The 16,058-nt window shown below is 42.9% G+C and overlaps 1 protein-coding gene across 4 annotated transcripts in view; it reads right to left on the bottom strand.

The window, feature by feature from the left end:
* Positions 1 to 13,817, bottom strand: part of satb1b (SATB homeobox 1b) — a 57,712-nt gene extending 43,895 nt beyond the window's left edge. For 3 of the 4 annotated variants that reach the window (XM_085178280.1, XM_085178283.1, XM_085178282.1), the window contains exon 1: positions 1,593 to 13,092. The gene's annotated coding sequence lies outside the window, so the exon portion shown is untranslated. The other variant, XM_085178281.1, reaches the window with a different exon arrangement.
* Between the last annotated feature and the right edge of the window lie 2,241 nt (positions 13,818 to 16,058).

Genomic DNA, 16,058 nt, shown 5'->3' with positions numbered 1-16,058 from the left:
AGTTGCCATGTGATACGAAAGGAGCGATGAACGCGAAATCTTTTGTGTTGATATCACTGACATGTGAAGATGTGAAGGGACATTTTTATAGAGCAAAAAAAAGTCCTTTAAGTAATTGAGACCTCTGAAAACGGACCCATTACGGCAGTAACCGTCAATTCGCCTCGGTTATGATGACTCGGGCCACGGTGATGTCATCTTGCTGCTGTAATGTTCCCATTTTTTAACGCATGTATTATGTATGGGTGTCCCGCTAGAAATTCCCATGCGAGCGGAGGCAAACAGGCCGAGGTTTTAGAGCAAATACATTAATTTGCTGGGAGATTCCACTTCAATAAATACAGCACAGTTCAAGGAACAAGGTTGTGCTGCGGAGCACGCACGGAAGGGGAAACTAACGTAATTCAGTTTGTGAGTCACTTTGTGTGGCTTACCATTCGTGACGCAGCTTGGAGAAAAAAAAAGAAAGAAGGCGAAAGGCCGCACCGTCATTTTGTTGTGACAGACAAACAAAATCAGTTACAAGCTTTTACAGGTGTGAACTTTATTTTTAGATTCTGCAAGTGCAGCGAAACACCCGTGGCGAGCAATGAGTTTACAACTTTAGGATGTGGGGGGGGGGGGGGGGGGGGGAAAGCAGCTTGAGGAAACTCCAAAACAGGCAGTAGCTGACTCATGAGGGTAGTCATCTAAAGTGGGAAAGAAAAGGGAGGAAGAGACAAAAAGGAAAGATGGAGGATGGCTGCTTTACCCACAGGTGTGCTTACACACACACACACACACACACACACACACAGCTTCCTACATCATTTGAAGAGCTCGGGCAAACTTTGAAAATCTGATCAATAATAATAATAATAATATGAATAATATTAGGACACAACAGAAAAATAATTATTCGTGGTGGTTAGTGGGTGCCGGTGGACTGAACTGGAATGCTGTCGTCAAAGAGTGAAAAGGGCAAAATCATCCACCCCCACTCAAAAGATCATGAACTCCTCGATTCATAACATCCAATGAAGCAACTCATTCCCCGCAGAGAGGGCGCCAAAGGAATCCAGACCCGGTACAGTCTGGATCCAGGTCAGGATTTTTATATGACCTTAAAACACAAAAACTCTTTGAAGTTTTTACCACTTATTATTATTCAATTTTTTTTAAATCCAATAAAAAATGTAATATTATAAATAAAGCTACCCAACAATATAGAAAATAATTAAATTAGTCTTTTGATGCAAAATAAAGTGCTATGTTGAATCAGCAAATATGATAAGATGATGCATATTTTTCTGCATTATCAATATTTTAACTGTAAGTACCTAAAAGTACTGCTAAAGTTTTGTACTTGTAGATTTTGACTTAAATAAAGAGTTTAACCACTTTAAAAGAGTTTCTTAATACAAAACAAGTCACAATCAATTCATCAAACACTGCTTTCTACAAGGCCCCCCCCCCTTGCTTTGTTCTGGGCCACCCCATTTACAAAAATCCTGGACGCCCCTGCTCAAAGGGGGGTGGGAGTTAAGAGAGGAGAAGTTGAGTTTAAAAAAAAGAAAGAAAAGAAATAGAAAAGAAAAAAACTTCAAACCAACCTGAACCGCAGCACTTCAGCACTGGAGAGCATATAACACCGGCTGGAAAACGCTTCTTCTTCAAGTTTGGCCAGGGTAGAAAAGATAGAAGAAGAAAAAGGAAAAAAGAAAGAAACCCCCCCTCCCCAAAAACAACTCCCGGTTCCTCTCTTGTTATCTCTCTACGTGTGCATGACAGCGAGGGGTTCCCAAAATCAGTGTTTAAAAAGATGCTTTCTCCTGCTCTTCTTGGCGGAGGACTGGCAGGCGGTGCGAAAAAACAACAACAACCCGGGTCTGTGCAAGGGAGGACGAGGTCGAGATGGACCGTGATAGGCGAACATTGGTAAGCGGTTGTGCGTGTGCGGCAGGAGCGGAGAGAGACAGGAGTGTGCAGCCCTGACGTTACAGCCAATTCCGTCCAAGTGGAGGAAAAAGGACGGCAACGGAAAGCGTCAAAACCGGCGACATTTAGCAACGCTTACAAGTGAAGGCGACTTCGGCTTTAGTTCGCAGCACAACATCCAAAACGGCGAGCAGGCAGCCGCGCAGTACGGCCAGCACGAACCACAAGCACCTCGGACACAGTTGTAACAACAACAACCGCCGCCGAGACCTAACAAACCCTCGCTGCGTGTGTTCACGGAGGGACTACGGGAAAAAATAGCTCAGCGTCGGCTTAGCTAGATTTGACTGCCGGCAGACTGAGAGAGAGCAAAAATACTAAGAAGCGACTGTGTGAGCTTGCCATGGAGGCGATGTGGAGACGATATGCGGACAGTCGAAACAGGTTCGCAAAATAAAACAAGGAGAGGGGGGTCAAAAAGTGCGGTTTACTTTCCGATGCCGAGGATGAATAAGGCTCGCTGTGGATGCATAAGAGAGCTGCCTTGATAGTAATAGTAGGAGGTGTCCTGTTGGCTGGGGATTGGCGTCCGGACGGAGCTCCTCTTTCTCTCTATCTCCCTCTCTGTCTCTCCCCCTCTCACTCCGTCTCTCCCTCTCTGTCCCCATTAAATTATTAGTTGTATTGACTCATCACTCCCCCCTCTCCTCTCCTCGCTGCTGGTGCTGCCGCTGCCTCTGCTTTCCTTCTCTCCTCCTCATTTCAAATGGCGTGGTAAGAGGGGGTAAAAAAATAGGGTAAAAAAAATAGAAGAAAGGATGGGGATGTGTGTGTGGGAGAGAGAGAGCGCAGGAGATGGGGTGTAAAGTGTGTGAGAATAAGAGAAAATAAGAGGAATAATCCCCTCACACACCACCAGCACCAGCAGCCTTCCCTATTAAAATCAAAACAGATTATTCCTCCGCATCTCAGGCAGGAAAAGTCCTGGCGGAGACAAAGTGGAGAAAGTGGACCGGGAGCGAAAGCACACACACATAAACACACATGCATTCGCACGCACTCACTAATACACACACAACGGGGAGGAACGGTGGTGCGATTTCCGGCTGTGCGCGCAGGAATTTTTAATCAGCTTGATTAGAGTGAGGCGGTCCTGCATTTATTACCGAGTAACACACAGATGCTCACACACACACGCGCGCGCGATACCTTAATTTATGATGTGTTTTATTTATTTATTTATTTCAGGACTTTACTTTGGGCCAAATGTATAGTTTTTGTTTGACAAATTAATCTACATTCAGATGGAGTCAGAATAGCAAAATAAGGAAGGTGGCTGCCTCTTTGAGACAAACTGAAATCAAAAAGTAAAAGTGAGAAAAAATGTAACAAATGCTGTGTTTGCAAAAAACAAAAACCGTTTATTTAAAACTCCAAAATAATCTCATAACTAGGAATAAAAATATTTTTTTTGCAGAGTAGAAATATTGTTTGGACTTTGATCCAAACCATACACCAAATATATTTAAGGCCACTTTAAATGACCTCAGGATGCAAATATGATGGCTGACCATAACTGACCCTGCTCTATGTCTGAGCTTTAACATGAACCATTTTGCTTTGTCTCACACACACAAGTACCTATTTTGTGCGTTTTCCTATTGTTTATCTGTTTATCTTGGCAGACACACATTTCCAAAAGATATTTTTAATCTCAAGAGTCATATTTTCCTAGTTAAATAAAGACTAAATAAAAATATATAACTAAATACGCTACAAAGTAATATAAGAAATTACACATATAAGTCTAAAAAGCAGATAATAGCTTTATTTCAAATAAAAAGTGACTACATATTAATATATTTATTTACATTTTCCACCCTTACAGCAATAATATACAATTTAGACTCATATTTTTGTATTAATATGTACGTTGGTTGTTTATCAACTTGAATATTAAGCTTTAGTGATTTCTCAGGGCTATTATTGACTTATTGCTTTGTAAATAGTACAAGTAATACATTTTTAAAAAAAAGCAGTCTTCATTGCCACATCTTTCATTTCCCTCTCTCAACATTTAGCTTTTAGCAGTCTTCCCATATGTGCTAAAACTTTACCTCCACTGCAAGTTAGACCAAAATATTAGATGAGCTAATCTCTGTTGACATTGTCAACAAAAACCCTGAACAGGCTGATGTTAAGCTATTGTCATTATTTTGTCATTATTTCTCAAACCAGTCCCTGCTGGCCGAACTGCCAAAACATCACACGAGTTAATCTGTTGGTATTGTCAATAAAGGCCTGATCTGGTGTTTTTACCGAACCATTAAGGTGACCCAATAATAAGATCCTCACTCTGACTTCATGAGAAAAAGGTCATTTTAATGATGGACACACCCACACGTGGTGTGAGGGGTGGCGTGTCTGACTCTCCATCTTTAGATCCTAGAAAGAGCCAGATGGGGGAGTGTGTGAGGCAAAGTTCAGCGTTGAGAATACATGGGGAAATAGATCTTACACATTAAATGAAAGCATGGGGACACTTGTTTCATAAAAAGCGTGCTCTTCTTCACACTTAACATAAGGTGTGGCTTTGTCATCAGGCCAGTGTGTACATCAAAGAGAAACGAAGAAGCACGCCTGTCCAGGCTGTGCAAGAACAAAAACAGGAAACCAACAGAAAACAGGAAGTGTGTGTACCTATCACATCGACAGAAGATCGTGGAGGTCAGGTGTGCATGAGCATAACACTACATGCTGACTTACGATGTGTTTGCAGGGTTGATAAAGCTCAAAAAAAAAAAAAAAGACGGCAAATCGTCTCACACAAAGCTGCTGTTTCATAAACAATGCATCCCGGCAGTTGTAAGCATCTCAGCTTAGCCAGTGACGGCAGTCGGAGAAGCCCGACAAAGAAAATGGTTCTAAATTTACATAAAGTGCTTCTTTTAGGCAGGGAAAGACCTGGAGGTCTTCAAAATAAAGCCAAACCTGGAACCGATCAAAAAAACCAATCACGGAAGAAGTGATGCATCACAGTTACACCTCTCATTCACCCCCCTGGTTGTGAAACTAAATCATTGTTCCACCCACCTTTGTGGGGTCAAAAGTTTGTTCATTTGAAAATACATTTGTGTCCAAAAAGACTGCATTAGGAATTCGTAGCAGGAGGCCATCGAAGAGGCTTTTAACGGAAAAAAAACGCAACGCGAAACTCACCTTTCGGACCTGAGATGGAACGTCTTGCAATATTGACACCTAGTTAGTGTGAGGTGTAAGTTTTGAGGAGGCGGTTGCATTTTAAAAGGGTCCCACGTCTTGTGTGGTTTTTTTAACAGGAAGTAGAAGAGTTGTCGAAAATGCTGATATGCGACCCCAGCGTGTTTGAATTCACGTGCAGAGGTTGTCACTCAAAGATTCAGCAATCAATTCTTATCTCAACCAGTCTCTGGTTTTCAGTGAGCTGCCAACACTTGCATTAAACCCAGCTGTGGTGTGCAGTGTGGTTAAAGGACCCAAACTGTGGAGTAAATACTATTTATACATCAGAGATTCATATTATTCAGCAACAAGACTTCCACCAAGACATAAAAGTCACGAATGGATTATTTGTAAGTTTACCACATCATAGATACATGAAAGTAAAGGACATTTGACTTTATTTTTCATGAATAGAAATAATAATCATGAATATTGTGTGTGTGTGGATGCATGTGCCTCCTTTTCAGGTTCTCTGTGATATGAACTAACATGAATCTGACAGGCTGGAGCCCCCCTACACCCACACCTTCTCTTCAGCAGATTGCTTTGCATCACCTCGGCTTGCACAGCATTGCTACTCAACGTTCTGCACGTTGACATGTTTTCCACGTTTGACATGTTTTACATGATGTTCACGGCAGCGGCTCCCGTTCCTCTCTCTTTCCTTTTTTTTTTTAACCATTTTTTTTCCTTCCTTGGCCGTCGTTAGCAGCATCCGGAAAACAGGAGCGATGGTGAAAGCGAGCCATTGTCGGCAAATGCTCTTTTCTATCTGGCATGACGCAAGCAGCCGCAGTCATTTCCACTGTGATTGTCGGGCACCATCAGAGAGCATCGATAACCCCTGCCAGGCCTTGGCACCGCCAACAGGTGCCGGCACTGCCAGCTAGGTTGGCACCGACGTGGCTGTGAAAACCCTCTGACATCCAGAAGGGCACAGATTTGCACTGAATGCACCACTGAATCAACACTGCTGATTATCAATTAACATATACCGTTTTGTATCACACAGAAAAGAGGGAAAAATGGGTTTTGAAACACAGAAAGCCGTTTTAAAAATACTAGCTGTGCGGCGTTATAATCGTGTGCTGAATGCAGATTTAGCTCTGTTCAAGGTGGGTTTTTACAAGCCTTGTGTGGCTTTGTGTCGGGGAGATGCATGTACACAAGTGTAATTGTTCAGGCAGGATTTTGTGCCTGATGGCTACATTTGTAAAGAAATCATGAAAAATGACATGACAGACTGGATGCTAAAGAGACACCTCATATTTAAATAATATTAAAATATATTTCACCCTCGGTGTGTGCATTATCACAGGTACCGCGTGTGTTTTTTTCCCCATAACACACTTATCAGTGGTATCATATCTGGCCCGCTGCTTTTTAAACCACACGTCCCTGAAGAAATGAAGTATTATGTGCCTTTTATTTAAAAGGACACTAATAATTGGCACACAAAAGGGGGAGAAAAGGCTGAAAATGAATAAGAAAACATATGATTGTTGGCTCAGCATCGAGAGGCGTCTTTATTTAGTGTGTCAGCGCCATCACTTACTCTACGTAGGTGTTGTGATGTCTTCATGCTCACCACTTGTGATGCTTCTAATGGGAATTAATGCGATTATTTGGTTACTAATACAAATTAGTCTGCGGATCCAGTCTGAGCAAACACACAGACGCAGCATGGGGGGTTAGCGCTGTCACCGGTTCGACTTTGAGCTCTTTCTGCAAGTGTCTCGCGCAACAAAAAGCACACACACTCACGCACGTAAACATAATAGTATTATTAGAGGCTGAAGAGGATTTAATAATCTGTCGAGGAAACGTGTCAAAACACGCCCGCATCAGTGTGGGTGCGCAGACGAACCTCAAAAATATGTCACGTGCAGAGGAAAAAAAATGAAAACAAGGGTGTTGTACAGTAGATGCCGTGCAAAACCAAGAAGCAGTTAAATGAGTAGCAGGAAAAAAGAGAAAGCCACAAAAATAAAGCGAACCTCTTTTCTAAACAAGAGCACAGCACTCGGTGCAGATTGATTTTTCTGTCGTGAATGAATTCAGGAAAAAGGGAGGCGTTTGACTTGTTTAGTGCCACTGACATTTCTTTGACAGTGTGTGGGCAAATAAGTTTCAAAAGGCGCTACCGACTCCACTAACCCAACCCAGAATATTACACTTTCTCAACAATACAAGCGCAACGTGTCATCGTTTGGTTCGATGCTGTCTCAGAGGTGCTCGTTGTTTTCTCAGAAATGTTTTTTTAAGAGTGACCGGTTTCACCCTCGGTCTGTGTGTGTGTGTGTGTTCGCTGTCGCAGGTACTGCTTGCGTTTTCCTGTTGCTCGCGTTCAGCTCTGTACAGAGCTCAGCTTTGAGGTGGTTTATTAATATTTACATGCAAGACGTAAAGAGCTACTTACACAGCTGCTGCGAGGTGACCGCAAAAAGACAAACTACTCCGCCGCGAGTATATCGTCGGCTCGAATTAGTTCCGTGTTTTAAATTAGCTTCTCGTACGAGGAGTGTGGCTTTCAATTAGCGGCGGGAGAAGGTGATTTCTACATCTCTCATATGTCCGCACTTTGGTGTGGGAGGAGGCAGAAAAGAGAGAAAGAAAGAACAAGGGGGATGTAATGAACTGAGAGTCGGCTCCTAAGTACTTAATTGTTTTATAATCACATGAAGTCGACAGAAATAGAAGCAGAGCAAGTGGTCTCCACCTCGGGCCTGCTGACAGGAAGGCCTAACGCCAGCTCCCCTCAGAGGGTCTCGGGCGTCGCTGCAGACAGCAGACCCCACGAGGATTTCCTCCCTCCCCGTTTCTGATACGCAGACAGCTCGACCGCTGCACTCCCACCTCTTGTTTTCAGGTTAAAACTCTCCCCGCCCAGCAGCCGCCCCCACGGCGTGTGGTGTACACTGTACACTGTGCAGCTCCCACACAGATGCACGCCACACAGACAGACACATGTACATCCGCTCAGCGGTGGCGAGCGTGTTTCCGCGCCGTTTATAACGAGGCCCCTCTGCCCTGGAAGTTCGTGCCTTTTGCCCGAACCCGTGACCCCCGCCATCGGGATAATATTGGCTGTAATGACCGGCGAGCAGCGCCGCGTCGGTTCAAGCCCATGTCAGGCCTCCTCGAGGGAATCTGCGCTAACGATTCAAAGCCAACATCCCCGCCCAGGCGCGCCCAGAGGACCCTTCACCGCCTTGTTTATCCCCCCCCCCCCCTCCCTCTCTTGCGCCTCTGCGCCTTTATCGAATTATAAAACCAATTAGTCATAGAACAATCAACAGGCATCAGAGGCAGGGCCTCTGTTTGGAGAAATTACTTTTCTGTCACTGCGTGCTGGACGGCGGCCGTCACATGATCAAATAATTAAACTCTAATTTCTGCCTCGTGGACGGCAAAAAATAAACAATTAATAGAGTTAGAGAGACACGGGTGTTAGTGTGCGAGAGGCAGAGAGACATACTGAAGACGGCTTTGTGAGAGAGGGCACGCTGAAGGGGCGAGAAAGGTTGTCGTGGCCCGCTGGGTTTTTCCTGAAGTCGGTGAGAGGCGGTGAAGGGCACAGTTCCCCTGGCCTTGTGGGGAGTGTTAAGGAAATGAGGGCAGGTGACGGGATGGTGTTACTCGCCTCGGTGTGCAAGAAGTGAGGCTGCAGCGAGTTGAAGGGAAAAAAGATGGCGAGCAAGCGTGTAAGGAAAACGGCGCTTAATATTCAGGCTTAGGCAGAAGTGTTGAATGAGAAGCACAGACTTAAAGATGTGTTTCTTTATCTACATATTTTTCTTTGCATATTTAATCCCTTGTCAAAGGATGCATCTTCCATCCACTGACGAACAAAACAGTTGATAAGGCAAATGTGTGTGTGTGTGTGTGTGTGTAAGACAGAGAGTACAGTATCTGTTGAAATTGTTTCATTGGGGTATGTGGGTGGGTATTAACAACCTGATCTTAGCGGGATGCGCTTTCCTCTAAATCGCTGTTTTTTTTTTCCTCCCTCTGAACAAAGGATTCAGGAAAACCTACACAGATCGGATGAAGACAAGCATCGAATGAAAGACAATGAGGTTTTTTTTTTTCCCTCTTGAGAAAAAAAAACATACGATTAGACCGGTAATAATATGATTTGAATCATGAAAACTTGAATGTGTTTGCGTCTGTAATTTATATTTGATACAGGAGCATGAAGCACAATAAAGAACAAGAACACCCCCCAACTCCCAAAAAAAAAAAAAATCTAACATAAGAGGGATGTCATTTCATAAAAGCGTGACAAAACCAATGTGACGGACTTCGGATATATTTTTTTTATGTCCCAGGGAGGACACGCCAAGCCATTCAGCGAGGACCCAAAAACAATATGATGCTTTTATCACTAAGCCAAGGAATCTGGATCAACAGTATGCAAAGCATATGCCAAAATAAATGCAGTTGAACATGCTGGGACAACATACCCCCCCCACCACTCCTCTTTCTTTCTTATAGGGAACTTTCCAGATAATGACAAAATGAGCTGTAACTCCTGAATCACACACACTAAAAGCATGCACCCAGGGTGGTATGTCTGCAACTGACGGGGGGGGGGCTTTGTTACATTTTTGAGCCCTGGAATGCAGCAGTCATTATTAACTCACCAGCGTTTTCTTATTCCACACTAGTTGTAACACGCCACCAAAAAAGAAAAAAGGGGAAAATAGAGGGAATCATTGTTATCTTTCTCCTCTATTAGCAATCATAACAGAGCTATTTCATACAGAGGAGGCATGGCGGGGAGTGTGGAGGGATGGAATCCCCGAAGAGCCACACATTAAAAAACGAGACAGGCCTCTTATTTACTGGCGACAGTCTAATAAATACATTTGCTGGCAGCTAAACAGGTATTTACTCTGCTCCCTACCACAGGTATAATTTCACTGTTTGCTGAGCTGTTATTTTGCTACAGCGATAATTATCGAGGTGGTAAAGAAAGACGATTAATGGTTTTAGCCTGAGATATCAGCCTCAGCAAAGTGAGGAACAGCCCAGCTCTAAACTCCCAGTGAATACTCAGCGAGTGAGGTGGTGGTGGTGTTGGGGGGGTTTAATAAACAGCATCTTTTGCTGGAGGAATTCAAACAACAACCACGACACACAGCCGACACAGCAAAGCTCATGGAGACGTATAGCAGTGTCTGTTGCGTGTTTAGGGACGGCTACTTTCCCTGAACTTTTATTTCTAATTTTACTGAAAGCAATGATGATTGAGAGCATAATTCAATTTTAAAGCAAAGTGATGAAGCATTCCTAATATAATTTGAGTGCAGACTGCACAGCAAAAACAACCAAAAATCACAACCGATGTCCACGCTAATTGGTGTCTCGGGGTCACCGGACAAACTTTCTGCTCCTGCTCACTTCTGACAACCTGCCCTTTGGAGTCTGTGAACCTGACACGGCAACGTGCGGACGCTGATTTACGCTTAACTAACACCACCTCCACCTGAGAGATAAGATTTCATTTGTCATCCCGCCAGCCCTAAGAAACCCTTTGACCTGACGACCTGAAAGTGACGATTAAAAGAGATGTGTTGCAGAAGCGTCACTGGGATTTAAAAGCAAAAGACGGTGAGAAAGCCCTGAGTGTTTGTGCACACTACACGCTGATTTCCTGCTATTACAACACTACTACAGTACAGTAAATGCCGCGTGCACTAGTTTCGATTAGTCGTAATGAAAACAAAACTAAGCTCTGAGGGGAAAAATCTGAGTATAACAAGGTTAAACCTGTAACTTAAAAGAAGAAGGGTGAGTATATTTAAATGTCTTCTCAGATCGCAGGTTTATTGTAAATCACGGTAGGGTTATTGTAAGAACTGGGAACACATTCAGAGGATTTCATTAGGCACTAATAAGCTGTAACAGATGTTTAAGCTTTACTGCTGGATCTGTGTGACCCAGCAGCATGAAGCAACGCTGACATCTTCACACTCTGATTCTTATCCTTCCTGCTAAACTAGAACGAGTGGAGAAATTTTGCCAAACATATCGACACGGCGTCGTATGTACACAAACATTTTTTTGTGCCACTTTCACAACCGCAAGCTGATAAGGAGTGGTTGTAATGAAGGCGAGGAGTAATACCGAGAAGTTTTGCTTCAACGCTCGCAAACTGCCGTTGAGGCTTTCTTCTGCTTGTCTGAGGACTTTTACAAGAAGTGACACATGGCAGCCCGAGACAGGAAAAAGGCTGTTTGTCATTGCTGTCTAAGGCACTGACCAGATAAGCCACAGAACCTTGAACTGCCACAGATCTGCAAAGATAAAAGGGAGAAAAATCACCGGCGTTGTGCCATAACCTGCTTTTTCCCATGCAGCAGTGCCACTCTTGACCTTGTAATTTGCACGTGCGTGAGCGACGCACATGACCTGACTACAGCAGCGACACGGTAAACAACCGGTGACACCGTGAAGTAATTATTATTTTTCAGAAAGCTATCAGATCGAGTCTCTGAAATGCAAAACTCCGCCAGATTATTATTATTTTGTATAAAATTAATTTCTCTGCACAATTGTCACAAACGAGCACCCCTGTGCCACATCTTGCTCGTGCCTTAAACGCAAACTCTACTCTGTCTTACATGTGTGTATTTATGCTGATATCTATATATAAATAATCTCGAATATCTGAGCGAAAGCCACTGGCCTTGCTGCTGTGTGAAATGTCAGCTATTTTTCAAAAGGAACAGACAGAGAGTGAAACCTTTAAAAACCTGTAAACCACAGAAGATCAGTGCCCACGCATTTTGAGCACACTAATACATCTTCTCATAACTGCCCCCTGTTCTCTATCTCTTTATCTAACACACACACACATAAACACACACACACACACAGGTCTGGTTGTACCTGAAATTACTTTATCAGCACTGTGACAAAAGCCATAAGGCAGACCAAAACAGCATTACCACGCCGACTCTGTCATCACATCCTTCTGACTGCCTCACCCAAAGTCAAGCAGAAAGAAAGCAATAAAGTCATTTAATGTTTGTTTCCTTCTGAGTCTCTCACACCTTTTTTTTTTTTTTTTTTTTACCTTGTTGGGCTCAGTCAGTGTGTTTTTTTAAGAGTTACACAAAATGTTTCATGTCACAGCAGTAAAAATGTTGAAGCAAGTTGACACGTAATTAAATGGTAAGTATGTGGAGGAAATAAATGACGTGGCTCTAATGGCCTAATAAAAAGTAGTAAAAGTAGATGGGCAGTTGGGCTGCAGTAGATTCATTTCTAATAGACGTGTCAGCTGTTTGATAGCACGCACTTCATTATAAGTAAGAGAGGAAGGCCTGATTTTGAAGTCTAGTGTTTTCTACAAGATTCACGACTCCACGGAAAACTAAGCAACTTTCTGTGACACGGTCAGGCCGGGAGCAGCTGTGGCGATGGCTGCATCACTTCTCCTCCTCCTCTGCTGCGCCGCAGAGTAAGTTGTTAAATGAATTAGAGGAGATGGGTGCACTTAACCCCGCGAATATCACGAGTGCTTTGCTTATTTGTGCAGAAACGACACGGGCCCGTTTAAATTTAGAAAGTTCTGAATGCGTGCGTTCAGGTTCGGCGTCACCGCTCACAATCTGGATTTTAATTTTATTTATTTTATTTAAAAAATCTCTCTGAAATATTAAATTCTTACAGCCACTTTTGGTCTGCGGGTTTTAAGTGATTTGGAAGATGAAGGTCTGCAAAATTGCTTTTAATTCATTTAGAGTATCTCACTCTTCTAATTCCAAGGAGACCCACTTTTTTTTAATGTGACACGCAATAAAAATGTGATTTCAAACCCGTGCAGATGCTCTAATAAAGAGGCATGTGACAGAATGACAGCGGACAGCGATCACTTGAGCAGAAACAGTTTAGAGTAGGAGACCGTACCTTTAGAGTCAGCAGTCGCTCGACCTCTTGTTTTCCATCAAAAGTTGAACAATCTCTTGTCACTGCTCCACGGCGAGAGATCCAAAAATAGGCGACTGCTCTGTGGGAGGAAGAACTGCTTTTTTTTAAAAAAAGAAAAGAAAAAAAAGTCAAAAGTCCTACGGATGAGGAGGAGGAGGAGGGGGTCGTCAAGTAGAAACCGCACTGGCGGAGGTTGGAGTGAAGTTGGGGAGCGCACACGGCTGATGGAGCGCAGAAACGCGAGCAACCGTGCGCTGCGGGCAGCGGGGGTGAAGAAGAGGAGAGTAGAGTAGCGGCATGTGAGGAGGGCTGCTTTGAGAGGGTGGCAGGTAAATGAACCGCCCCTCCCCGTTTCTGATGCTCAAATCGATGATTTGCCAGCTGTGGCGCAGCTTGTCTCATTGCCCCACTTTGGTTTTTACAGCCGCTCCTCTCCGACGCGCCGCTCTCCGGGGACAGAGAGAGAGCGAGAGCGAGAGAGAGAGAAGTCACTGCCAGGAGAGCTCTCACACTCATTCATTTTCATATTTACACGCCACATGTTTGCATGTCAAGAAGAAGAAGAAGGGAGGAAAAAAAAAGTCTGGTAAATAGTAAAAGTGCGCGCAGCGGCGTGCGTTTTGCTCCGAAGCGACTCAAAGCCTGTTGTTTTAATAGCGGAGGGCAACCTGCCAGCTTTCCCTCCCCGCACACCTGAGCCGAGCATGAAACCGTACTGCCCGGTGCAGCCTGGTATACATCACATGCTCGTATCGACATAAAGAGCTGTTTATTAAAGCAGATGGGTTGATTTGTCTGAAAGCCGCCAAGATATAGGAAACAAGGAAGGGGGAAAAAAAAGTTTTCAAGAATAATTAAGTTTGAACAATGCTGGTTGAAAGGCGTGTTAATGCTGCAGTCTGTTCTTCTGCTGTGTTTGCCGAAAGCTATTTTTCCAATTAATTTCGCCAATTTAAACAAGGCTTTTAGTGGGAAATAATTATTATTCCGACTATTCGGCAGTGAACATTTTTAATGCATCATTACTGAACCACACTCACTTTTATTTTATCAACGCAAGCTGTTGCTGTGTGCTTTTTTTTTTTGCGCTTATAACTTAACTGCGGACATCACGCAGACACAGATCCACCAACCCAAGTCAACACAGGCCTGTTTAAATAAAAAATAAAAATATACTAAATGACTGCAAATTTGTAAAACCAGCATAGAGAGAGGATCATTTCATTTTATTTGTTGTCTTGGATATTTTTTAAGAACACAGTAAGAAGCTGAATTAGCCGAGACACTGAGGATGCTGACAGAGAAAGAAGAAGAGAGGAAAAAAAACTTTTATTTTCAGCCCTGATAGCGTCTAAATATATTTGTGATATTTTAATTGATTTTCATATACTGAGTGCTGCATTTACGTGAAAAAAAACACAGTATAGAGAGATATAGGTCGCTTTTTCTGCTGAAGTCTGAAAATAGATGGGAAACATCTGTAAATGTGGTAAATTCAATTTAATAGTCTTAATGAAGTACACTTAGTAAAGGGAATTATTTTTATACGTCTACATGTTGTGCTTGAACGTCCCCAACAATATCCTTCAGCATCAGAAAAAAGATGAAAGAGTTTAATGCAAAAATAATTGATTATATTTGACTTTATTTGTGCCCATCGTGTATGTGCATGAGCTGCTGCTGAGCATGTGGACGTGACACTATAATGTGAGTGTGTTTTATACTGTGTGTGTGTGTGTGTGTGTGTGTGCATCACAGATTGTGGTTTGCAAGAATTTTTTTTAAAAATTTGTGTCATGTGTTTGAACTTTCTTGCACCTTGCACATTTATACACATTTGTCACATGCACGCCTTTGTTTGTTTGCCTGCGTGTGTGAAATGATTGACAGTTTGCATCTGCACAGGCTAACTGCTATGCACTAGCAGGTGTGCAGGAGCCCACAGGTAATGCAGCTGTTTACTTACAATACGAGCGTGTTTCTTTGGCTGGATTTAGCATAATAACACACTGATCCATTTACATTTACACTTAATTTACAAACCCCCGTGAAAATAGAATTAGTGAGGGGAGGGAAAGGAGCTAAAAGAAACTGAGCAACAGAAGGCGAGATGAAAACAGAGTTAGTCTTAAAAAAAAATCTGAATGTTTCTCTTGTTGTCCACACTGAACATAAAGGACTGGAGTCATTATTGTAAGCTCATATATGAAAATACTTCTCAGAAAAGTTCATTTGTTGTGGTTTTGGGACTCCACAAAAGTTTCATTATGAAGTATCTGAGATCTGCATTTAAAAAAAAAAAAAACAGGGAGGAAAAAAATCACACACACACTCTCTCACAGTACACACAATCTCTGCATATGATTCACAACAGCTCTCTCCCGGGAGATTGAATGGGAATTGAAAAGTTCCAGTAAAGAGATTCAAATTTGCTTTTTGCATAATTATAAATTCATGCTAAGTTGGGGATGTTTTCATCATTACGGACAACAGCTGGTGATTTCAATGCAGCCTCTGTTTTATTCAACAATTCATGTTGCTGCCTCCCTGAGCCCACATGTGCTGCAGTTGTTACTTTAACCACAAGGGGGACCAGTGAGTTTCATGTTAAACAGGGTAGAGCAAGAGGAGAGGAGGTCAGCAAATGATGGCCCCTCTTTATAAGACTCTTTTCATTCTTTGGCTTTAATATGCTGGCATCCAGCAGCTTGTACCAGTATTTCTGAGAGTAAAAAAACAGCAAACCCTGACCTCTGGATTCAAACACAGAGAACATTAGTGCAGCAGCGATGTGCGAGAGCTGTTCCAAAACATTAATACAAATTGTTAATGTGCATCTATGTTGCTGAAGCATGAGTAGGGCACATATAAAGCACAAAGAGAGGCAAGCAAATCAAAGCAGACCTTGAGCTGAGACATTTCAATCGTCTGCACTAAAA

Source organism: Neolamprologus multifasciatus, chromosome 11, assembly GCF_963576455.1.
Source record: "Neolamprologus multifasciatus chromosome 11, fNeoMul1.2, whole genome shotgun sequence".
Classification (NCBI taxonomy): domain Eukaryota; kingdom Metazoa; phylum Chordata; class Actinopteri; order Cichliformes; family Cichlidae; genus Neolamprologus; species Neolamprologus multifasciatus.
This window is presented reverse-complemented; position numbering and strand designations above follow the sequence as displayed.